This window comes from Lytechinus variegatus, chromosome 9 (genome assembly GCF_018143015.1).
Source record: "Lytechinus variegatus isolate NC3 chromosome 9, Lvar_3.0, whole genome shotgun sequence".
Lineage (NCBI taxonomy): Eukaryota > Metazoa > Echinodermata > Echinoidea > Temnopleuroida > Toxopneustidae > Lytechinus > Lytechinus variegatus.
This window is the reverse complement of record NC_054748.1, coordinates 33,886,976-33,914,685: the sequence shown is the minus strand read 5'-3', so window position 1 is coordinate 33,914,685 and position 27,710 is coordinate 33,886,976. Positions and strand designations below refer to the sequence as shown.

Here is a 27,710-nt window from a genome sequence, read left to right as displayed (position 1 = left end):
ATCATTAATAATGCGATCGTGAAGCGTGAGCAGACAATTATTGATATTCTGATGTGAAACTTGATAATTTAAGTACATTTTGACTAAACAACATGCAGGCTATCGTGCATGTTTTAGATTTAGACCTAGAATCTGGGCATTCTGAATACATTTGTTTAATGGAACATCATGGAATACACGTAGACAATATGAACTTGACAAATCAAACAATGTGACAACACAGCGTGAGCTTTAAATGCTGATATGTAGACCAAAACGGATATTTTACAGAGCACTTAAATTTGTAAATGAAAAAAAAAAATATTGAAAGCTCGATATCCGAGCTAAAATATGTTTTATATTGACTTCAAAACTTGCTTCATATCAGCCTATTGAGCAAGATATGAATCTCATCGAACAGGCAATTCTGGCGCGAAGCGCAAGCAAACATTTTATATAGTAACATGAAAGATTTTTTTGCAAGTCTTCCCCTCACATTATTTCATTCACTCGTCTTCCTCCTCTTATTTTTCTCTTCTTTTTTTCTTCTGTCTTTCTTCTTCATTTCCTTTTTTCTTTTCTGCTTTCTCCATTTTTTTTTGCTCTGCCAATTTTTTTTCTGGGGGGCACACCAAATCTCAGGGGGGGGGGCACGTGCTCCCCAGCCCCCCCCCCCCCCGTAGCTACGCCACTGCATAAGAAACATGCAATGTAAGGAAAAAATTGTTGACATGTTTGGCTTTCCATAATTTTAGCACAGATTTAGACCTTGGTCCAAGTTAAACCCGACTTCAGAACACCGGCCATAGACAAAAATTGTGACGTCATCGCTTTGGTACTCTATATAGTTCACTCTCTAAAATATCTCTCTTTCCCATCAGTTAAATGTCATTCCCCTAAAGACAACAAATCGTTCACAGCAGTTAGTGTCCTTGCTCATTCTTTTTTCCCTCAACATCATACAGTATCTTTGAGAAAAACAATTATCAGAGAGACAATCAATTTTACATTACTGATAGTAAATACCTGTTACATTTGCTCTGACGGCGACCGTAGGGCCAGTAAAAAACAGCCATTTAAACATTTTTGTTACAGCTACGGTTGTTTTCGACTCGCAGTTCGGCCACCATAGGGGAAGTGTGACAATAGCATAACTTATATGTATGACAACCCATGTACTACAGGGCCCCTGTCTTAGAAAGTGTTACATGATTTGGGGACCGTTTCATCAACGTTTTAGTCTGACAAGCTGTCAGGTCTGACATCTTTTCTTGATTCATATTTTTTTTCTCCAGGAATTTGCATGATGTCCTTAGTAAACAAAGAGAAGCACACTGAATTTATAAGAAAACGATCAATCTATGATTACACAACACATGGAGAAAACATTTTGATCAAAGGTGCATATGAGATGTTGATGTTACTGGCTTTCCATAGTTGTGATTGATTGGATCAAACATAACTCTTTGTAAAACGGGCCCCAGGTTACAATAATTGTAATATTGATTGCATTCATTAAAGTCCAGACTATGATTAGCAAAATGCGTATTTACATGTACATATAAAATATGAGTAAGTTCACAGCATTCACAATGAATAGATCTGGGCCCTGTCTTACGAAGAGTTGCCATTGATCCGATCAATCACAACTATGGACAGCCAGCAACGTCAACATCTAATATGCACGTTTGTTCAAAATATTTTGAACTATGCATGAACATACTATGATGTATGTTCATGCATTCATTGTTTCATGAAAATTCACTGCGCTTCTCTTTGTTTACAAAGGACATTGTGCAAATTTGCCATAGAAAAAATGCTGACAGTGATGGATTTCCATAAAGATACGATTGTCAGCAATTTATTTTGAAATACCATAAATGATGAGTCAGTGAAGATGGAGATGAATAGCAAATGGATAAAATTTTCCAAACCAGGGGGGTGTGTCACAGAGATTAAACATGACGTGCTGCAAGAAAATATTTGAAATGGATTGCGAAATTTATTTTGCAATATTACAATCAATAGATCAATTTTATTTGTAGGAAATCAGATTACGCTCCACATTCCAAGAAGTAGTTCAGTAATCAGTCAAAAGCTTCTTGCAACGCCCTGTTAAGGTCAATGCCTATTGCTTGCGTTAGAAAAGGCATGACCACATTGGTCAAATCAAGTGAAGAGAACGTGCACTGCTGACTACTGATCAATACCACTGCGCATCATGTATGCATGCGACTCTAATGGGGTTTGCAAAAAATTTGCGATCGTTGCATGGCAAATTTAAATCCTAAAAATAATCATAAGTCTTGCAATTAATCTTACCTGCTTCTTGTAATAAGGAGTGTGGCATGATTTGCTAGAGTTGAAATTGATCAATCAATTGTAAAATTACAACAGATCATATGCAATCGATTGCAAATATTTTCTTGCATCACCCTCTAAGTAAAACATAAATCTTTGTGAAACACTCCACCGATCCATACATTATACCTGAGATACAATCAAAAGGTTAATCCACATAAAATCTTCATATATTACATTTGCAACTTCAAGGAAACCCAAACCCAAGAATAATCTTATTGGAAAGAGTAAAATGAAAGGAACAATTTAAAACAAAAATCATCAAAATTGGTTATGAAATAAGCAAGTTATGGGAGTTTGAAAAGTCTTGTTGTACCTTCTATGGGGATCCTCAAATTGGCAAACATGCTTCAAAATGGCTGATTTTGTGGACAACTCTTCATTTGTTTTGTACACAAATTTTCATATTTTGATCATTATCTTTCAAATTGCACCTTGCCTCCTTTTGAGCACAACATATGTCATCGGAAAATATCATTCACATCACAAATGTGAAGGTCAGGAGGAAATAATGTGAAATATGGAAAACAGATGGAAAAATCTGAAAATTTTGTTCAAAACAAATGGAAAGTTGTCCACAAATTAGCAATTTTGAAGCACGCTTGCCAATTTGGATCCCCATAGAAAGTAACATAAGACTTTTAAAATGTCCATAACTTGCTTATTTCATAACCAATTTTGATGAAACTTTTTTAAAATTGTTCCTCTCATTTTACTCTTTCCAATAAGATTGCTTCTCTTCTTGGATTTTGGTTTCCTTTAATAGTTACTGAACCTGCATTGCACCCTCTTGACTAGTAATTCATAATCCATGTCATGAACTTTCTTTTTTTTTTGAGGCCACCATTAATTTCAAGCTTATCGCTCACGATGGTGGTCTCCTTATATTCACTGATTACATCTTATTAAAAGAAAAGTCTTTACTTTAAAATTCAAATCATTGTTTTCTATAACTTATTATGACTATGATGTTTATATTATGGATTATTTTTGTATACTTTATATGTACAATGTAAACCCATTTTAGGCATGTATTATCCAAAGTTTTGCATCCAGAAATAAAAGCCAAAAAAAACAAACAATTCCATGTGGTGGTGTAAATCTTTGATGCAATTTGGTGACATTGGATTCAAGCAAATACATGCTAAGTGTAATAATGCAGAGTTTGTTTGATATAAAATGGTGGCTGATATTTAAGTTACAGGGGTCCGTTGCAGAAAGAGTTGCGTTTAAACGCAAGTCAAAAAAATCAATCGCAAGTCCCAAATGCGCGCTGTTGATTGGTTGAAAATCAAGAAGCGCATCATATTTAGAGTTGCAATTGATTGCAACTCTTTCTGCAACGGGCCCCTGGTCTATTTCACAGGGCCCATGAAGTCTTACAAGTACAAGGCCATGAAGTACAAAAAAGATACAATCTTACTATCAATTGTAACTCATTACTAGTATATCAGTTGCTCGTGACATAACATTTGCTCTGGGGACCGTTTCATCAACATTTTTGTCCGACAAGTTGTCAGATCTGACATCTTTCCTTGATTCTGATTGGCTGAGAGGCACTGTCGGATAAAATGGGACTTGTCGGATAAAATGTCTGACAAGTCCTTTCATGAAACGCTCCCGAGGTCTCAATATCTCTGAGGTCATAGGCCCGTTTTCGGAAGTCGGGTTTAAAGTTGTGGTTTAAGTATGGATAGCCAATTGTTACATAAATCACTAACAGTAGAGATATCACATTTCTGCTCATTTGGCTCTTAACCCTAAATAGACTGGGCTATTTCAACGCCTAAGAAGACGGGGGGGGGCTGATTCAGCCCCCCTTATGATCTCGGACGTCGATCGCGGGATCGCAACGAAAATTGGCACACGCGTTACCCATGGCATTATCTACAAAACTATAACATCAAATTCTGCAAAAAATCTCATGTTTCATTAATTATGCTAATTTATGCGTAAAATCATAAGTTTGCTCTAATTAATAAAATAATGCCCCTGAAATGCTAATTTTTGTTTCACATACTCTAGATAGGCATCTGATCAAATTTATTTTTTTTTAAATTCAACATCACATTTATTTTCTTATGTATTCTATTGTTTTCTAAATTTCTTATGTATTTCTTTGTTTTTCGACTTTTTGTTTTTTATTGTTTTTTTCAATGGAAATTGTCGGGGACTTTATTTTGACCATAAAAAAGAGAAAATCAATTGATTTTAAGCAGTAAAAGGAAAAATAATGATACATTTATGAATTTTTGCTAAAAACACTATTTGCATTGGATTTGTACACAAATTCACGTTTTTGAGTAATTTTGGGTCTGCATGCACTTACGAAATGTTGCGTAATTTCCGAACCGCGTACCCGGGGGTCACAATTTTGGTCTCAAAAGTTGCGCGAGACTTGAAAGTAAAAAGTCAGCGAGCGACGCGGTCAAAAAATTTTGCGCGGCGGATTTATCGCGAAAAATGTTGAGGGGGGGGGGCTGAATCAGCCCCCCCCAGTCTTTTTAGGGTTAAATCATTCATAGTTATCTAGGACATATAAATAGATGATTGTCTTCACCATCGATGAATCAGAAAAAATAAGAAACATACAGTGTAATAAAAATTCTGATGCTTTTGGCTTCCCATAATTTTAGCCGAGTTAGACCACGGTCTAACTTAAACCTGACTTCAGAATACAGGCCATAGGGTTAGAGTTAGGATTGTAATAGACCATTTGGTTCTGAATAATATACATAAGATAAGGGTTTATTTAGTTAAGGATAGCTTTTATATTTGGCTTAATGTGCAGATTTTCCATTGGAACAAGAGTCGCTGGAGCAAATTTCATGGAACCGGTTTGTCGTAGGCATGCATGTTCTTATACGAGTGATACCAGTCATAAGACGCATAGGCCTGTATTCTGAACTTAGACCATTCATGGTCTAACTCTGTGCTAAAATTATGGGAAGCCAAACGTGTCAAAATTTGTTAGCATGGTATGTTTCCTAAATTTTACTGTGCTTTTTTCTAATTCTTTAATGGTGAAGACAACTATCTTATGTTGTCTTTCCAGACAGTTAAGAATGATTTGAGAGTCACATGAGCTGATACTATGAACCTCTACTGTTAGAGATTTATGTCACAATTGGCTATCCATAGTCATACCACAACTTTAGACCAGAGTTTTAATCAAACCTGACTTCAGAATACGGGCCATGGAATCTGGCCTGTTACACCCTACAAACCTGATTAATATATTGCATTGCTAAGATTCTACATTGAACAACTATTCGTATTTCGGCGATTACATACAAAGGACACATAAGGCCACCGCACACCTTACGACTGTTCGCGATCCGATTTCGGAACAAATCGCATTTTACTCATTTTCTGAGAATGTAACACATCATTTTATTTGAGGTTAAAATTAATTGAAAGAATTCTAATATAACAATTTTGTAAGATTACAAGCCTTTATTTTGGAATAAAGGCCAAATTAGTTCAAATCGTAGCCAATCGTACGACTGCTATGACGTCATTACGACTAAAATTAAATTCGCTTGTATTCTAAGGACGACAGCATAGTCACAGATTTGAACATAGGTATTCGTACCATGATTAAGAACATTACACAGTAAGATATTCCAACTCTCAATATTAGCAACAAATTCTACTACATTTTATTCTGAAATCGGGTCGCAGACCAATCGTAAGGTGTGCGGTCGCCTTTATGTAGAGTATTTCATGTAGCAATGTCAGGAAATGGCCTTGCAACATTCAATGTGGCCCATGTCACTTTGAGTGAACCCTAGAACTTGCAAGAGCGACTGGAGAGTGTTCCACAAAGAATTAAGTGAGACTTCAGTATGCACATTGACATCTAAAAATGTCAATACGCAAATGATCTTTAACAAGCAATCTTACTAATACGCAATTACCGCTTGTCCTCTCACCATCATTTGACCAATGCAGCACTGTATTTTATTCAGTAATACAACTGAAAATTTAAGTCTTTGTGAAACACCCCCTGTTCCATTATTTCTTGGCATATCAAAACACAGCGCATCTTTGGGGAGAACATTACACGTAACTTTGAAACAAGTAAAGATACTTGATGGCTGTCCTGTTGAAATGCCATTGCCCCATATTTGTTTAATATGCACGCTGTTAATATGGGACCATACAAATGCCGTGGATCATCATCTTCAATTTAATGGTCATTTAATTCAACGGAAATGCAAAGTTGCTATGTCAGTAATACAGGTTGTGGAACGGTTCTGAAAGTAGGGGGGGGGGGGGCGCTGACCAGGCAAAAAATCACAAGTGGCCATTTTTACATTTTTGTACAGGGTTTTAGAAAAATAGGAGGGGGGAGGCCGAAGCCTGTATGGAACATGTATGAAACCTTAAAATGAATGATTATTGGGGCAAAGTCACATTAACCTGGCACATCAATGCAAAACAACATCTATATAAATATTCATCATGACATTATGAATAATGTCAGCATAAACATCCTTGATTTCATTGCCCTGACTCCATGAAATAACCCATTTATTCTTAAATTCTTAGGAGCATAGCAAAGCTATAAACCCCCTAGGCACACAAAATTATATTATTCTACCTTTCTAAAGCTTTTTAAATAAAAAATATGAGTTTTCCACCACTTCACCTGGCAGCCATTTTGGATTAGGCCAAAATGTTCAAACCCAGAGGGCCTCCTTCATTATCAAAATAATATGTCATAGTTGGCATCTAAGCCAATTTGGTGCTTTTAGAAGAATTTGAACCAAAGCACAGCCCCCACTATCCAATACCTCAAAGGTTATGCACTTTATATAGGTCTCCAGCTTAAATTCCTGAACCGAGCAGATTGATGAGGGGTGGGGGTCAGGGAAGGGGTCAAAATGACTTACAGCCAAGATAATAGGATTAAGGGTTATATGACCCTGTCAAGTTCTCCCTAATCCATTTTGGTGCCGTTTCAAATAAGATGTACATGTATATAAAGGGAGTATCAAAAGGTGAAACTATTATCATCCTATATTAAAAAACACATACATACTAGTAATCACCACATGTTAAGTCTCCCAAGAATTCATCGGGCAGACATTAAGCGGAGACAGGGGGGGGGGACCTTGAAGCATCTGCTACACAGCATTGACCTGGGCACCAGAAGGAAGAGGAAAAGGGGCAGGCCCAAAGCAACTTGGCGGCTATCAGTGGAAATAAAAAGGACCCTGGGTGGATGTATGTCGTGGGCAGAAGCCAAATCTGCGGCCTCTGATAGGCCAGGGTGGAGACCTTCCGTGGAGGCCCTGGGCATCTGGGGGATAGGTAACAGGTAGGTAAATCACCACATGGATTTATTCGTACACTGCTGCTAGCTCTATGATGGGGCTGTCAGTTGTTGTCCATCTCTACTCGATCTTCACTTCTACTCTGCATATTGGACACACTGGATCTTGATTTTTCTGCAAGGGAAGATAGCAACAAATAACCAATGATTTACTATTGACCAAGAGTGGCTGATAATTTTAGTGATGCATTAAAAACACATACTCTTGGTCTGCATCAATTGCCCGTGCAGTATCAGAGCGCATCCCTAAAAAGGACCAAAATCCAACGAATATACATAGGTTCCTGTGCAAAAATTGCTATTTATTATGGAAGCGTATTCAATAGTTTAGTGCGCATGTGCCTGTGTGTGACATATGCAACACATACAACAATGAAAGCAATGTGATGAGCAGCATAGAGTACAATGACATCATAATGAACCACACTTAAGTCGCATGTTAATGACAAAATTGATCCTCATTAAGTGATGATGCCACAATGTGAAAAGTGATATGAGTTGTTCCATCAATTTTCTTTTTTTTTGGGGGGGGGGAGGTGGGATAAACGATAATTACATTGGATGGCTTAATTTCAAGGTATAACAAAATCACCGTTAGTTCCCAGTGGGTACCCTTCTAGCCAATAGGAAGGCACCGTGACAGGTAGGGCGTATCCCCAATATAGTTGTGGGAATCGCCCAATACGCGATACTGATGCGCTTGATTACAAATAGAGATAGGGAGCTGTGAAGGATTTTAGAGGAGAATTAAAAAACAAAGGAAAAACAGAGAAAAGAGGAGGAATTAATGCAGGGCCTAACTAATTTTAGCTTGAAAAAATAATTTTTAAAATTGTCGTGGATGATGAGTGAAACTAGTACCACAATCTAATCTAAATAATATCATTATATGCTTGATATTCAGTCGGCAGGTTATCGGGATATTTGGTACTAAAAGATATGACAAAATTTATGACTGCAACCCCCTGTCATAACTTTTTTCATATCTTTTGCTTGTATAAAAGGATTATGCGCATTTAAAGCCGCGTATTTTTGGTGCGCGCTAAAGAGAAGAGACAACATTTATGACAATTTTTGTGATAAAAGTAATGACATCCACCAGTATACCGATTTTGTCATATCTCTGAGAAAAGATAAAATATGGAGATAAGACAATGTTCAGAATACCGCCCCTGGTATCCCATTCTGAGCCATCCAATATAATATAATCATTACACAAAGGAATCAATTAAAAATTTTACAACAGTTTGAATATTCGCTCATGAATTACAGGTAATGGTGGTATTTTACCTGATTGCTAGCAAAGCATGAATGCTTGTAAGCAAACAACCAGAGGACTAATGGCTTATAAAGGTCCTCGTCAAGGGACCTGGTAATCAAGATTAATGCCTTACCAAAGATCACTAGTACACCAAGTGAACCTGTGTCACCGAAATTCAAACCCCCGCTCTACCAGCAGAGCTATCGCGCCTCCACAATAACAATAATAATAGCCAACTGCAAATTGTAGTCATCATTTTCATCAGAAATGGACCCAATATTGTCTACTAAGTTTCAAAATCATGGCAGTATTATTGACACCATCATATTGTGCAGCCCTGGTGTCAACAAACCAAAGATCTGCACCCACAAACTTGCTTCACGGTCTTTCACCAGGGGAGCATTTCATGAAACAACAAGCTACTAAAATCCTTGCACTGAATTGGCTGAGAGGGAAAACCACTGACAAAGCTCTTTACGAAACCCTCTCCAGCTGAATGTTTGCTCACTCTGGTTTTATTTCTACGCTGCAAAAATACATGGTTACATGTAAGTTTAACACCAGCCTGTGATCTATATCAGAAAACACCAGAGAAGTCTTGTAAACATAACCAGTTTAGAATCAAACTGATCGTGTTCTAACACTATTTGGTGTGGCTTAAATGCCTATCTGGTGTTAGCCTAATGCCAGTATGGTGCTGTCTCAACCCTTTGGTGTTTTCCGATATAGATACCGGGCTGGTGTTCAATTCACAACAGCATTTTTGCAGTGTATGGTTTGATTTTTTTTTTTGAATGAGGTGGCTTTCTACCAAAGCTTACCTTCAACCACATGTCGATGCAATTCTTATGGTAGCCATGGAAACAAGGCAGCCTGCGGAGCTCCGCCCCTTCCTCGTAATCATCCATACAGATGGGACAGGAGTTCTCCTCCTGAGAGCCCGAGTGCTGGTCCTTGGCAAATTTGAAGGTTGGAAGCCTGTCTATCGAGGCCTGGTTGAGCCGCTTGTCAACGGCCGGTCCAAGATTTTCCGCGAGCTGGAGGAGGGCCTGTATTGCAGTGAAGAAAAGTGGTAATTTCATTGTTTAGAAATAGGATTATCTAATCCTATTTCTAAACAATTCGGGAGGGTGTTAAGCATGTTTAAATAGGGTGTTGCAAGAAACTTGCGATCATATTCAAGTCAAATTTGGGTCCAAGAATCAATTATAAGTCTGTCAATTGAGTATCTGAATTATAAAAACGGCCCAAGTCCAATTTATGGCCAAATTGAGTTAAATATGGGAAATAGTTCCTTATACAATGACTCATCTTAATGATATATCTGAAATCATCTCAGAAATGCCTTAAAAGAAGGAGGAAAATCTGGTATGAGTGTAAGAAAAGCCCAAGTCCAGGACAATGGGCTGAAAACATTGAAACTTACATCATAGTCATTGCCATTGTTGTGATCACCGCCCATAACTCTCCTTCGACCTCGTGCTCGACCTCCACCCCGTACTCGCTGTCGACCAGGCCTCGGTGGAGGGTTAATCTGAAAAGAGGAATGACCATCACTAAACTAAAACTGAATCGGGCTACAAACTGATATTTTAATGGCAACACCATTCTACCATAGGGCACATACACCACAAATGGAAAATAATAAAAAGGGCAGTTCAAATGAATAAACATGAAAATATAATAGATAATATAATCTTAGACAGTTAAAGGACAAGTCTACCCCAACAAAAACTTGATTTGAATAAAAAGAGAAAATTCAACGAGCATAACACTGAAAATTTCATCAAAATTGAATGTAAAATATGACATTTTAAAGTTTTGCTTATTTCACCAAAAAGTTATATGCACATCTTGGTCGGTATGCAAATGAGGGAACTGATGACATCACTCACTCACTTTCTTTTGTATTTTGTTATATGAAATATTTTGATTTTCTCGTCATTGTCATGTGAAATGAAGTTTCATTCCTCTCTGAACATGTAGAATTCCATTCTTTTAAACATTTTGTGCTTCAGGCAAGTAGGTCCTAATCATCAAATTCGTAAAAATTGAAATATCGAATAATTCAAACAATAAAAAACAAAAGAAATAGTGAGTGAATGACATCATCGACTCTCTCATTTGGATGTACAACTGGCTTGTTCATATAACTATTTTGTTGAAAATAAGCGAAACTTTGAAATGTCATAACTTTCTCTATTGATTCAAATTAACATTTTTCTGAGGTGGACTTGACCTTTAACCATATCTAGGCCGGGGGGGGGGGCCTCGGAGGCCCCCCTCACCGAGTCCCGCAATATTTTCGCCGTGCAAAATTTTTTGACCGCGCTGCTCGCTTACTTTTTACTTTCTAGTCTTACGCAACTTTGGCTACCAATTTTGCATCAACCGGGTACACGATTCCGAAGTTACGCAACGTTATGTAAGTGCATGTCAGACCAAAAATTGCTCCAAAACATGATTTCCTGTACAAAGTCAATGTAAATTGTGTTTTCAACCAAAAATCATTATGTATGATTATTTTTAGTTTTCCTGGCCTAAATGTATTTATTTTATGCTGTTTATGATCTTAGAAGAGTCCCCAATGAATTTCATTGAAAAAACAATGAAAAACAAAAGGTCCAAAAAACAAAGAAATACATAATTGCAAAAAACAATATAATACATAAGAAATTGATCTGATATCACAATTTTTTCATGTACACTTGCTAAGAACATCACAAAGAGTTTCTATGCCAAAAATTAGAACATTTGGAGTTTTATTTATGGAGTTAGAGGAAAAAGTATGATTACGCATAAATTAGCATAATTACGTAATAACGATTCACATGAAATAAATTACTATACAGTTTTTGTTGATTATATCCTAGACAACCTGCGTGCCAGTTTTCGGCGTGATCGCGAAGTCGACGGCCGAGATCTTAAGGGGGGCCTGGGAGGCCCCCCCCGGCCATATGAACTCCCAAAATACCCCGGCCTAGATAGGGTTAAGGTGATTTGAGAGTAATATGGGCTGATACGTTGCATCTCTACTCTCTACTCTTAATGTCACAACTGGTTATTCATAGTTAAACTACAAATTAAGACCATAGTTTGAATCAAACCTGACTTTAGAATACTGGCCATTAAGTACAAACACTCACATCATCAAAATATGGGTACGGCATCCAGCGTGAACCCATGTCGTGATGCATATCTAATAACATTTCCATGCCAAGTCCATGGTCTTCGTAAAAGCGCCCTCTAACGTTTGCCAAGTTAGGGATTCCCTCGTCCACACGAGCGTCGGAGTTGCGCGAGCGACTGCCACGTCGTTGGCGATGGTCAGGACGCCCTCTCCTGGGCAGGGGAGGAGGTGAATGAGACGGTGGTGGGCGATCCGGTCTGCCTAGGTCTAGGAGCGATGATGCAGGCTGGAAATCGTAGTTCCAGTTGAAGCTGCCGATCTGGACGGGTACATCGGAGGAGACTTCGATAGAGATGTTATGACGAGGATTGAAATTTGCGAAGGTTCCAGCATCAGGTTCGTTCACCGCTTCCCTTCTGTCGCTGGCTGAATGGGTAGCTGATAGAAAAAAAATGAAACATTGAATGATTATGGGAATCTTTATTACTAACAATAGTAAGAACATTAATAACACCAACAACAACATACTGTTATTCATAAGTTGCATAAAAAGTACACTCTACGTATCTAAGCGCTTACAGATTTATTTTTACCCTGGCCATCAGATTCAAATAAAACCTGCACAGAAGTCATGCACATCCTCCACTCCCTGTGTAGTATACCAGCCACTTATGTGAAGTATTCTCAATGCTGAGCAATTATGCAACTTTCATTTAGTACCAGGGGGCCTTTTCATAAAGCTTCGAATGAAATAAATTCATAATCAATCAATTAGCTCTCCGCAAGTTACGAGCAACTTTAAGAACGGATGGTGATCCTTCCTTGTGGTAAATGATATTCACCATATGTTCATTGGTGATTATTTAGTGCAAAGTAAGGTTCACCGGTCATTCTTTAAGTCACTCTCAAGAACAGCTTTATGAAACACACACTGGGTGCCCATTTAACACCTGGGTGGAGAGTGGCAAAATGTGGATTGATGCCTTGATGGAAGGACACAAGCCACAGTGAGATTACAAGGTAAGAGTAAGAGCAACTATGCCATGGTACTGGGTAATCAAACCTGGAAGTATGGTCATGTGCAGCCTTAAGACCCCGTTTTTTACACCTTGCTAACTGTTCCCAAGTACATATTTTATATACTTTTTGGCCTGTTTCTAAAGTCGGGTTCAACTTAAACCCAGGTTTAAAGTTGTGATTCAAGTATGGACAGCCAATTGTTACATAAATCACTAACAGTAGAGATATATTTCAGCTCATTTGGCTCTCAAATCATTTGTAATTGTCTAGGAAGTATAAACAGATGACTGTCTTCACTATCGATGAATCAGGAAAGAGCACAGATATATAAGAAACATGCAACTTAATAAAAAAAATTACAATTTAAGCTTCCCATAATTGTAGCGCAGAGTTAGACCATGGCCTTAGTTAAACCTGACTTCAGAATACAGGCCTTTGAGTTTTCCCATTGATCATCTCATTTCCCCCATTACTTCATGTTAGCCCCTCATTTCATGTGTCAGTTTTCAAGAACCCCATTTCATTTTAAATTCCAGCTCCAAAGTATCTCCATTTATTTGTAGAGGTCCATCTAACTTGTTCTTTCTTGAGCCCCTCAATTTATAAGCAACTTCTATTCTTAAGAATATGGTTTCAGATTTTGAGGCCACACACCTCTATCCTTTCCAATTCCGTGTGCCTCACCCAACGGTAGCATGAATTACTTCTGCAGCTAATTGCTTACCTGCCGATTCTGCTCGATGTGTATCTTCCCTTGATTTGTTAGACGGCCCGTGCTGCTGGACAGACCGAGCCATTTCTGCATCATACTCCTCCTGTAAATTATTTCAATAAAATGTAATTTTGAAAAAAATAGATATTAATACATTTTGGTCATAACACAACATACCTAACAATTCTGTTTGACATATATCATACATTAAGTGTACCAAAAAATATCATTAATCTTTCCAAACAAAAATAACTTCCAGAACTAGCAATATTCACAGCTGTAAATAATTCCATTAGGTAGCCTGACATCTATAGACATTTAAGCAAAACATAACCAGAGTAGGGTATTTTCTCAATTAGCCTATTCAAGGTTGTAAAATGCACACAAGCAGTAAAACGTCAATTGAGATAAACCATGAAAGTGGTTATCAAATTCACTGACATGCATAATTTGTGATTTGATGGTGATTCATGTATTCATTCAAAGATATTCTTTTCATCACATCCAAGCTGAAGAGTAACAAAGTCTTCATAATCATGGAGAGTAGCCCTAACAATAGTCAAATGTACCAAAAGCAGATGATACAACAAACAAATTTTCAAACTTTGCCCTGAAGTACTATTCTAGACACCGGGGAGGGGGGGGGGGGCTGTTTCATAAAGCTGTTCGCAAGTCAAGATCGACTTTAAAGGTACTGTTTAACTTTGTGAGCAGCCAATTTAAAAAATTCTTAAACCAAGATGAAACATGTGTACAAGTGCATGTATAAGAACTAATAAACCCTGAAAACAACCATTATTGAGCATGAAAAGCTAAAACTACAAGGCAAACCCCGATTTTGTAAATAGGCGTCTTATAGATACCTAAATACTACACATAAGTGTATGGGATGAAATTATTTCTTAAAGCCCCCATCACACTTATTTCGAATCAAGCAGAATTGGCCGGAATGAAAGGACTATTGTTTGACCACCAGTTGGTCATTTAAGTCTACTTCGAACACTGTTTGAATGTTTTGAACATGACCAAAACCTTCCGGACGACCAAAAGAAATGACAAAAATATTTTGAATGCACTCAGAATGCAGTCAGAATATTTAGAATGCGCCGAGAATGTCCAAGAATGTAGCACGAATTATCAATCTGACTCCATTGCCGTTCATTTTGACTAGTGTATGATGATTCACCTGGTCAATTTACTGAATTTCAACTCCAGTTTGGTGAATAAATAAGTTCCTCTCAAAAATTTCTAGATTTTTTTAAATATTTGTTTCGTTCCAGCTGATTCTGAATAAGTGTGATGGGGGCTTAAGAAGCCGAAGTCAGGTTTCTTTATGTTGAAAAATGGTAGGTATTCTTACCTGCAGTCTTCTCGCCATGGCTTCATCCGACTCCATCTGGTTGAGTTGACGCAAGAGGGAAGGTGAGACTGTATTCCTCTCATCTGCAAGACTACCTGTAGCGCTGCTCCTGGAAGAGCTTTTAGATGAACCTCTGGCATCTTTCTTCTTGTCATGTGCTGCATTCTTTTTGTGGCTCTTTCTTGTCTTGCCATAGGTTCCTACCAGTGAGGAGGCATACGCATAAGAATCAAGAACCACTACTTCATCGTCAGAATCATCCTTCACCGTGTTCACCGTACCTTCTGAAATGCCGCTTGACGAAGGTAGATCCAAAGGATCAGAAGTGTGGAATTTACTTGAGGTTATCTGGCGGCCTTCTTTCCTAGAAGGGCCATTTTGTCCTTTTTCTGTTTTCTCACCTCTACCTTTTGAGTACCTGGACTGAGCTAGCTCATCACTAGATGATTGACCTGATGTTTTGGTGGAAGGAATAAGATTTTTCTTTGAAGTTCTTGACAAGCTTTTTTGGTTGGGATAGGACGGTGATACAGTTGTTGAACTACTTTTACTAGAATCTGATAAATGATTACAGTCTGTAATTCTCTTTGAACTTGTGCGATGTCCAACTCTTTGTTGATCCCTGGAATTGCTTGAACCATCAAAGTCTTCAGAAGTACTATGTGAATTGACTTTCCTCCGTTTGGTCCTTTCTTCCACACTCTCAAGTCCATGGGCACCATCCTCATTCTTCCGCTTCTTATCTGCGGACAAATGGTTATCCTCGTCTTCATCGCTTGAAAAATCAGCAAACAATGATGCCATCAGCTTCTTCTTCGTCATTGCTGAAGCAAATTTACCCTTGGCATTTCTTTTCCCTCTGTCATCATTACCTGTTGCTGATCTACGATGTGCCATTCCATCCTTCTTATCATCATTAGCCCTACCTATAGAACTGCTGCTAGAGATACCTTTAGCCGTCTGCGCATCATTATTCAAAGTGTCCTTTCTGTGTGATACCCCACTGCTGACACCAGACTGTGGCCTCCAAGGAGAAATGACCGGAGGCTTCTTAGAATGGGTTGGAGAGGCCCATGAACTCCTGTTTGGAGGGCTTGTCCAAGTTCTTGACGGAGAAGTTGCCAATGGATCATGCATGTGTTTCCCAGAGTCGGCAGGTGATTTATCACAAGCTGATTGTCTGTTCTTTTTTGTAACATATGAAATAAGAGGAAGGTCATCATCTTCACTTGTTGTCACTGATCGCAGATACTTTCTACTCACCTTTTTTTCAGGACTAATTACTTTGTTGAAATAATTGTCCTCTTTTGAATTCACTCCCACTCCTTGTCTTCTGTGATCAAACGTCTTTGAGGAATCGTCAGAGTACTTTTCTGGAGAGGAAAACTTGTCAGCAAAGTCCCACACCGGATCCCTTTGTCTTGCTTCCTTTCTCTCACTGCTTTCTGAGCCCTTCAGCTTTTGCATCCAAATTTCCTTCACCTTCTTTGTTGGAGTGTGCACGGTCTTCTTTGGACTTATGACATCATGACTTGAACGTGGTGAGCGGGATGAAAACAGGCTACGAGCTGATGAAGTAGACGGCAAGTCCTGATCTAATTTAAAGTCATCATCTTCTGACAAGAGATCATTCAAAGAACATTGAGCCTATCACGGTTTCCAGAATGGCCAAGTTGAGATTTCGGAGAGGAACTCCTTATGTTTCCATCATCACTATCTTGCTTTCTGTCCTGACTTTCCAGGTTTGGTGTGTCAGGGATCAAAATTGGACTTCTAATACTGAAGGTTGAAGGTGACCTGAGAGTGGAACTTGGACTAAAATGCGTCCGAAGTTTGTTAGGACTGTATCTGCTACTGCCTTTTGGCTCTAGTGAGGTAGACTGCATCTTTTTGTTCTTATCCCAGTGTATATGAACACTTGATCCTGGAGAGGCATGCTTTGGGCTGACTTTCCCTACGTGTCTCCAAGGAGAAATGGGCAAGTTCAACAACTTCTTTGACGTTTCCGTAGGACTGACATGTATCTTTTTCCATCCTCCTTTGGAAGGACTGGGAGACAGAGTGCTGCTCGTCTCCAGGGGCAGGTGCTGCCTTCCAGAAGTGTCTGGGTCATCTTTCGCAAACTTGCCACAGATGTATGATTGTGGTTCTTTACTGACCTGATGACTAGGAGCTTGTAACCGTTCTGAAGCAGTGTCCGTTGATGTCAGTTTAGTCTTGCCAAGTTTCCCCTTTTCAGAAACAGGATATTTAGTACTTTCTTCTTGATAAGGTGTCCTGAAGCATTCTGCTTTACTGGTACCTGGACCACTTGTTTTACAATCTGCAGACCTTGCAAATGGATTACCTTTGTCTAATGTCGGCTTCCCAGGGAATGTTGGACTTAGAGGACCCCAGGAGATGTTGCTAGTCACTTCCGAGAGCGGACTTCCACGTTCCCCAAAGGCTGTCCCGTCCGAAGACCCTGACGTCGTCAACCCTTTCTTCAACTTATCATGCGCCTCTTCAAAGAATGGCTTGGCAAATAACAAGTCCTTTCCATCTCTAGGACTTCCCGATGATGAAACTTGACGTCTATTGATGCGCTTCCAGAGAGGGGTATTGAAGTCAAGCTCATCATCCGAAGTTGTGTCCATCAGGGAGATATCATCCATCTTGAGTCAGTTGGATACCGGCCTCTCATATAAGTACTGCAAAGAACCTGAAATGCAAAGAAAACAGTTGTGATGAAGAAAATTTTGTATCATTAACCAGTGTGCTAAAAAACATAATTTTGAGCATATTTCAGTAAGGCAATTTTAGGGACAGTGATTTTCCGCGATTGCGGAAAACGGACGGAATTCACGGAATCGGCTGTTTGAAACGGAAAGTGGCTTTTCAAATGAACATGTTTTTCTCAAAATGTACAAAAAAGCAACAGAAATTAATCCCAAATCCTCAACAAAACACGATCTCACTTTGCAACAACAATCATCGTAACTACACTCGAGCCTCTCCATCACTCGATCGTATCCAAATTAGTTTACACTTACGTCCGCATAGAAGGCAGAATCCGGCCGTGTGTTGCTGCCCTCTATGTTCGGTCATAATATAATGATCACGGTGATTCATCAAATCCAAAATGGCGGATATTCGGAAGTCGTCGACTGCTCAAAACGATGTCCGAAAAGTCCCCAAATCAGCAATAAAATCCCATTTAACAATAAAATAATGCTAATAATATTAAAGGTGAGAATATATTCATGTTGATTATGTTTCCCTTATTATTTTATGAGCTCGAATCTCTTCGATTAATATGAATTTTAAAACGATGTTAGTACATTGGTAGATGCAAATTTTGAGCAGCGCTACCATTTTGACATCGCTACTCGTTGCGTATTGTTTTCTATGTAAACAGAATTGTCAATTTTTCTTGTACACAAAGTCTATGGGGAAACGGAATTTCCGTCTTCAGACATGCTGAAACGAAATTTTAGATTTTCTGAAACGGAAAAGGCAATTTTTAGAAACGCAAAATCACTGTCCCTACACTTTAATGAAAAGTTAACGACATAGCCCACAAAATCTCTTTTTAATTAGAAATAAAAATCATTCAATAAATTCAGTTTTAGTTTGGGCCAAGGCATATGGGGCGATGGGTCTTGATCTCACCTCATTTGTTTTACGTCACCCACATCCAATGATAGCACACTTTTTGGTATAAAAAGGGGCATAAAAAGGAACTTTGAAGATACAGTACTATCCCTACACATTCAAAAGTAGTTACATGTAGGCCCTATACTTTGCAACTGACAGGAAATTTCACGATTCTAAAATGGCATTAAAAATGAGATGAATTGCTCACATCTTATGAGTGTAAATGTTCAACTTTTTAAGACCCCTGATACCCATATTTCAAACATCCATATTCTTTTACCCTTTGCTTGCCGATACTATTAATTAAACAATTACTGGTGCCATATTTGTTCATTTGCTCATTAAATTCCTTTTTAGTTATTTTCACTTTTATGGGGATTTGTTCATTTCAATGAGGTATATTTAATACCGGTATGCAAATTTGTGGAAATTTCAACTATCCAAAACAGATTCTAGCGTTTTATTTGCCCTGCTCGTCTACTCGTATGCGTATCTGCAATTTCAATAAAAGAAGTTATGCAACATATGCGAATGGTTTCATAGTCTTGCTCCCAAACATGGAAAATCCATGTCATTTTCATCATACTTTGCATATAGATACTTTAGCACCTGAATATTCCAAATACCAAGTATGCAAAAATTAACATGGGTCCATGTGCTTGATTTTTTGCTATAGAGCTTCAAAGTTAACCCAAATGGATGTTCTTAAGAATTGCGCATTCAAAAGAATTTCACAATTTTAGACCCCACAATCACAATGAGTTTAAAGTCAAAATTCATGAAAATTTGATCAAATTTTGAAATATAATTAATAAATGTATACTTAAAATGGATAATCTATTTATATTGCTTTCAATTGTTTGCTCATTTAAATAGAAATTCCAGTAAATGCAGTAAACGCTGATTTCATGAGAAAGTCTGTAAAGCCAGGCTTAATTGTCAGAATATCATCGAGGATCTAGATCTGGTACAGTACATAAACTGAACTTTGTGAAATCTTGAAATCTACGCTGAAAAACGTTCACACTGCAGATCACCAACTTAGATAGGCACACGTGGGACAGTGTATTATTATTGCTGGAATAAAGACCCGACGGAAGTGACCGAATCCGCACTTATTTTGCTTCTTTCTCAGCAATTACACAATTTCTCCAAGAATCCTTTGGCACATATTTTTTATTGATACAAACAGACACTTGGGTGGTCATTATATTAGATTCTGTAAAAAGTCATTTTGAGATTGTTACCAAAACTGGAATTTATCTTTAAAGAGAAATTCCAGTAGTTGCAGTAAACACTGATTTCATGAGAAAGTCTGTAAAACAAGGCTTAATTGTCAGTATATCATCGAGGATCTAGATCTGGCACAGTTACATTAACTGAACTTTGTGAAATCTTGAAATCTACGCTGAAAAATGTTCCCACCGAAGATCCCCAACACAGATAAGCACACGTGGGACAATGTATAATTATTGCTGAGAGCGTCGGGCCCGACGCCCTACCCGATTCCTGTGCTTATTTGGTGATATCTCAGCAATTACACAATTTCTTCCAGAATTCTTTGGCACATGCGTTTTATTCATACAGACACTTTGGTGGTCATTTCATTGGATTCTGTACGAACTCATTTTGATATCGTTACCAAAACTAGCATTTACCTTTAAGTCTTACAGCACTGTCAGTTCTTAGAAATTACAGGAAAGAAGAACAAATTTCCAACCTCAAAAAATTCAAATTTAAATAACAAACTTAGGAAGTGCTGCACTTTATTCAAACCCCATGTCATTTTCACGAAACTTTGCAAAGTTGTAGAGGAAGGTTAACTTGGGCGAAGTTCGTGCAGGCTCCACTCCACTTCACACTACGCTCCACCTACCCGAACTTTGGGATGGTGAACTCAATTGGATATTATGAGTGACAAAATTGGGATCAAAAAGTGGTTTATTGTAAAAATCAAAGAAAAAAATATAATGAGAAAGAAAAATAGCTTATTTTCTTACTCTTCACCGTTATTTCACTCTGTGTCCATCCTCCGGTTATCCTCAAAAGTGGTGATTTGGGGCCAGTATCAAATTCCTCACACGTACATGTACTATGCACGGCCGATTTCAAAGCATTGCATGTGATTAGTCGCGGTCGCAGGCCAAAGAGCATAGATATTATAATTGGATGGTTCAGAAAGTACCAGAAATATTCTAAGAGTAAGAGTTTGGGAAAATATTCCAAGAATCAGTGGAATATTTTCTCATTATACATTTTTTCTTAAATTTTTATAATAAACCACTTTTTGATCCCACCTTTGTCACTCGGAATATCGAGTTCACCGTCCCGAAGTTCGGGTAGGTGGAGCGTAGTGTATTGAAATGGAGTGGAGCCTGCACGAACTTCGCCCAAGGTAAGAGTAAGGTATACAGAAGACCAAAAGCTTCGGTCTGTTATGTTGGTTGTTCAGCTGAACTCTGTTGGCTTCACTCACCAAATACACTGTACAGAGACCGAAGTTCTAGCGCGATCTGTACAGAGGACTCAATGACAATGGCCATATGTTTATGTACTTAAGATCGGATAAAACGGGGAAGTGAATTTACCTAGGGATACCTAGGGAAGTTTCTGAATGTAGGCATGTTATGCCTCTGTATTCAGTTCTAGGTTTTTCCTCCTCAAGATGGCTGGCTCACTTCCGGGAACAGGGCTTTCGTAGTCATATTTTATTGGCTCATTTTTCCAGCATCTATCCAGGGCAGCTTCAAAACTGTGCACACTTGGGGCAGTGACAACATCGGTACTTAGGCTGTTCCATGTCTTACGTATTCTAACATAAAAAGAATTCCTATATTTTTGGGTCTTTGTCCTTGGTATGAACAATTTTTTACTGTGACCCCTGGTATGTTCACTATATTTTTCTTCTAGATTAAGTTTTGTACATTGATCATAACTATAAAAAAGTGTTTATATGTTTCAATCATCACCCCTAACTCTTTGATACGCCAGAGTTGGGATTTTTAACCGTTTAAGTCGTTGTGGATAGGAAAGCTTCCTTAATTCAGGGACTAATTTTGTTGCCCTTCTTTGTACGTTCTCTAATGCATGTATATGTTTCTTCAGTATAGGGTTCCACACAGCATGGGCATACTCAACTTGTGGTCGGACAAGCGACTTATATAACAGAGCAAAGTTATTTTTGTCAAGATAAACAAAAGTTCGTCTGATCAAGCCCATAAGCCTGTTGGCCTTGTTTATTTTTGATTGCATGTGTTCTTCAAAGCTGAGTTTATCATCAATTACAACACCCAAGTCCCTTTTGGTGGTGACATGTTCAAGCGCATCATTCATTAAAGTGTATGGAAAAGCTTCCTGCTGGTCTTGTGTGTTACCAATAGAGAGTACACTACATTTCTTGGGGTTGAAATGCAGCAGCCATTTTTCTGACCAGCATTTCAGATGGTCAAGATCTCTCTGGAGTGAATTGCAATCATTCTGATCTCTTATAAACTTGAATAGCTTGGTATCATCAGCAAAAAGATAAACATTACTTTCAGTAACAACGTCTGGAAGATCATTGATGTATAACAAAAATTAAACAGGGCCAAGGACACTCCCTTGCGGAATTACGCTTTCTACATGACCCCAACTTGAGAACTCGCCATTCACACACACCCTCAGTCTCCTTCCAACAAGGAATGCCTCGATCCAACTAACCACATGTTCATTTATACCAAAACTACGGACCTTTTCAAGCAGTCGACGGTGAGGTACCTTGTCAAAGGCCTTCATAAAATCTAAATAAATTACATCAATTGTACCCCTTTCTTCAAGAGCTTTAGACCACTCATCAACGACATTAAGAAACTGCAGCATAGTAGAACGAGCAGGCAAAAACCCATACTGCCTATCACTAAAAAGTCCATTTGAATTCATATGATCAAGGATCTCATTGCGTAAAATGGATTCCAAAAGTTTACAAGCTATACATGTGAGGCTTATCGGCCTATAATTTGATGGAAGCGATCTATCACCTTTTTTAAAAACAGCACTCACATTGGCAGATTTCCAGTCACAGGGAACAACACCTTTCTGTAAAGAGGTCTTATAAATGATACTCAAAGGTAGAGCAATTGCTGGAGCTACATGTACTTCACGTAAAGTCCTAGGATGGAACCCATCTGGCCCTGGAGACTTAGAAACATCAAGTTTGGAAAGCAAAGAAAGAACACAATCTTCATTTACCACAATTGAGCAGGGGTAGGAATATCACCAGGAGACTCAGTGGTATAAACTGTAGAAAAATAATTTAGTAAAATGTCTGCTTTATCGCGATCTCCCTCAACAAGTTCAGCTGTTTGTGGATTCCTAAGAGATGCCACTCCAGTTCTAATTTTTGTTTTGAAATGCGCATATTGCCAAAATTTCTTTGGATTCAATTTAACTGCCTTGGCGATATTTTTTTCATAGTTTTTCTGGAGTCGTCTAGTAGCTGTTTTGACCCTATTACGAAGCCTGTTATAAGTCTTCTTCTTGCTTTCTGTTTTATCTCTAAGATAACGCTCCCAACTCCTATGTTTTTTCTTTATTAGTAAAAAAGTATCTTTATCTATGGGGAAATCACCTTTCTTTTGTGTGACAGCTGAGGTAAGTCACTGTTTTTGTTCCTTTTAACTTGATTTTCTCTGTTTTTTGGCAATTAATGCCAAGACAAAAGCTACCTGCATGACCTGTATGCAATCTAGATCTTTTAAATACTTTTTAGAAGGAAAGTAGAAATCTCAGGGGTGAAAGTTTCAGGTTTTGGCGTCCTTCGTGTAGGTGAATGAGAAGGAAGACCTGGCTTCATTGAGAGTAACCTTACGTTAGTAAATCAATTATTTTCAATTTATACTATAGTCTAGTAAAAGAACTCCTAGTACCAATGAGGTCCAAACATTAACATGTATGGACCTCATAGGCGACATTACCCAAATTATGGGTTAGACAATTCAGTTCTGATTTCAAACCCAAGACTTTGGTAAATGTACACCTTAATACAAATTGGAGTTATGCGATATGACTTTCATTTGGTGGGAAGACATTTAATACTTAAAAAAATGAGTTGAAATTAAAATGAATTACTATTAAACTTATACATTTCAGGCCCTTTTTGTTGATTTTCGGTGAGCGTTCCACACAGCTGCGACGAGTGATCAACTCCGAAGTGATACGCGAACTGGTCAGCTGATCGGTCAGGTGATCGGTAGATTAATTTTTTGTCAGACGTTCATAATTTATGTAAAGCGTATCAATCTTCAGTATCTTGATTTCAAAGTATCAATATTGCAGATAAATGTCATTATTGATTGGAATCAGTGGCGGATTGGGGGGGGGGGGTGGGGGTGAGCATTTCTGCCTGATCCCCCTATTGAGATTTATAGTAAATATTTTGGAATTAAATACGTTGTTCATACTAGTTATGTGACCCCTCCCTTATGCTGCATTATTTATAATGGGGATATTTCGTTCATATTCTTGTTTCTTCTTTCTCTTTTTAGCCTTTTTTTGCTTGTTAAAACCTTTTTTCCCTTTTTTTTTGGGGGGGGGGGTAATTAGGGGGGGCTCGCCAAATTTTTTATTTTTTTTTATTTTTTATTTTTTTGGGGGGGGTTGCTAAATATCACATGGACAAAAAGACTTTCCCTTTTCTAGTTATTTTTTTTGGGAGGGGGCTTGCCGAATATCACGCGAACGTTTTTCAGCTTTTACTGTTTTATTCGACTTATAATCAAATATTAAATGGGGCTTACCACAGTTTTTTTAAAGTCAATTCATAAAAATATTCCTCCTCGGGATTTGAGCTTTCTTTCATGAAATATCAATCTTTTTCATGATTACCAAAAATACTTAAAATGTCCAATTTTTTTATTGGTGTAGGCCTATAAAGCTTTAGCTCATGCGTTGCGCCTGCCATATTTTAATGTTGAGATACAACTTTATGCTTTTAATGAATTCCTAAAAACACTAAATTCTCAGATCATCAATTTTGTCGCAATCGAATAATTTGATTGCGTCTCTCTATCAGTTTTGAATATTTATAAAAAAAATATCAGCTCGTGCTTTTTGCTCGTAATATTTTGATTAGTAAATTCTTCTCTTATATAATCGAGTCGGATAGATAGATATATAACTAGAGAGAGAGAGTTGGGGGGGGTCCCTCAGCTACTTGTCCTCGCTTATTCCCAATTTGTTATTATGCTCATGTTGTGAGAGCTTTGTGTTTTCATATTTTTTTCTTTTTCAACCTTTTTATTGTCTCGGAGCTTCCCTCTATTTCTTTACACTATGATGTAGTCCTTTTTACTTCATTGTCTTAATCAATGGTGGTGGAAGCCCCAAATTTTAGGAGGGGACAACCCAAAAAATTTAGGGGGGACATAGGGAAATAAATTGACAAGCAAAAAAAAAAAAAAAAGTCAACAACAAATTTAGGGGGGGGACCGTCCCCCCCTAAATTTGTTGTTGATGATTTTTTTTAGGGGGGGACATGTCCCCCCCGCTTCCGCCGCCTATGGTTTCAATTCTTTTTTTGTTCTCATTTTAATGAAAACATCATTATTAAACTGACGTAGAAGACTTTATTACGAAATTTTGACATTGTTTTGTCTCATTTGTTTGGCTTTCTTTTTTTCTTCTCCTCATCTTCTTTTTCTTCTTACTTTTTCCCTTTCCTTATTTTCTCTTTTATTTCATTTTATGGGGTATCCGCCAATTTATACAACACCAAGCATATAGAGGCGGATAATCAGTGAGGGAGCATGGCGGTGTGCCGCTCTAAAAAAAAGGAGGAATATTGGAAGAAAAAAAGAAGGGATGGGGAAAAAATAAAGGGAAAAAAAAGAAAGATGATGATGGCAATGATGATGATGAAAATTATCTTGGTGATGATGATGGTTGTGATGACGGTTGTGGTGATGATGGTGATGATAATGATAGTGGTGATGATGACGAGATGTAATTTTGTTTTTTGTCTTTGAAAAAATTAAGTAGTGCAATGTTGGATTTTATTTAAAGTTTATTATGAAAATAGCAGAAAAAATAAGAAATTGGTATGCGTTCGAGGAATATCCATCCCCCACCAATTTTTTTTGAAAAGGTAAGATTTTTTTGTGACGGCGTAGGCCTTTGCAAGCAGCTATTATGGTAAAATCGATTCTTACCTTTTCTATAGACACTGCGTCTACTCTCCTGTCTCCCGGGCGTATCGTTTGTAATACGCAATAATTTTAACACGCGCAAGGTGGTCGGTTTCAAAAGAGGTGTGTTTGGACCTCATTTGGTACTAGGAGTGGTCGATATGTGGTAGTCTCACCATACCGATTTGACAGTACTAGTCTAATGTAGGCTAATTAGTAACATTTATTGAATTATATCAAGAATATTCAATTTTTCGTGAAACAAAGCTTAGTTCTAAGCTAGGGCGGCCCAAATGCGCGTGAGTGGAGTCCCAGTTTCTTAACACGGCCCGGGTAAGTATTGCGGTGTCGCCTAGGCTAGAGTAGGCTAGAGTGAGTAAAAAGTACAAGTATGGTAGTGGATCGTATTACCGAACACTTTTCATGAATTTGATCATATCAAACACATTATTCCAATAAAATTCACCAAACTTTCACCATAAATACACAAATACCTAGGCCCTACAAAATATAAATATGCAGAAATTTTGCCGAAATTATTTTTCATTTTTACGACATCAGCTTCCAATCGGACCCCTCTTCGCAAGTGAAATATTTTGGTCACTTGAAAAGGTATCGTATTACCGAACGTGTGTTTTCTATGGGAAAAGGTGGGAAAACAACAAGTGACAGTCACCGATGAGCTATTTTGACCATATTTTATTGTTTTGAGGATATACAGACTTCGAAATTGTGTTTTTGATAATTTTTCATCATTTTTCGGCATTATCGTGATATAGGTAACCACCGTTCACTTCATACAGCAGCGCTTTATTCAGTCGCACGCACGGTTCCCTATTTCCACCTCCATTCATTTTGTACACAAATGCCCGTACACAACTCTATGAGTGGTTTCCAAAACCACGATTTGGCCCTTTCTTCTATTCAAGTTCCCTTTGGAAGGAAGTTGCACAGGTTTGAGCGTATTTGATTATTTTCTGACGCATATGATGCGCGCGTTCGGTAATACAAGGCCGGTCGATAATACAATCACTCACTATACATCATAAGCCTTACGATGCCCGACGTCATTTAACACGCCCGGGACTACGTGCTACTGATGGTATAACAGCAACGTCATAGATGATCAAATACTAAAATAGAAGTCTATGTTCTAAGCCTAGGAAAAGGGTGTGTAAGTCAAAGCCTAGAAAAATACGTCGTGATTAATTTCGTATACTTACATCATGAAAAGTATACAGCTAAGAAAAGTAACAAATATAACAATCTTCCAAATCTTGCTGACTCAAATACAGATTCATCATCTATTCCAGTACAGGGCGCGCTTGCGCAGCGCAGCGAGAGATGTGATTGGCCGGCCGAACGAAATTTTATGGCCAAATTCTTAAACGGAAATTGTCTTATTCCCGGTATTATTACAAATGTTAGAAAGAAAATTTGTTTGACACACCACACTCAAATTCATGTGGTTCTGTCCTTTCCTACTTATACTTGGGACTTATGCCTGCTCGGGTATTCCAGCTGAAAAGAATATCATTTTATTCTCAGAGATCAGAAAATGCCCCCCCAAAAAACCCGAAAATGTCATTAAAAAAATCGGAGAATTACAAAGTTTTGACAACCCCCTAGCGGCGGCGATCGAGAGGGGGCCACCCCCCCCCCCTCCTTTACTTCTTGAAGCATTGAAAACAATCCCTTAAAGTTATGCAAACATGTGCCCTTTTTTACCTAGCTAATTAGAAAAGTGCCC

At 38.1% G+C, this 27,710-nt stretch overlaps 1 pseudogene; it reads right to left on the bottom strand.

Annotated features, from left to right (window-relative positions):
• Nucleotides 1-6,997: 6,997 nt before the first annotated feature.
• Nucleotides 6,998-27,292, bottom strand: LOC121422051 (annotated as a pseudogene).
• Between the last annotated feature and the right edge of the window lie 418 nt (nt 27,293-27,710).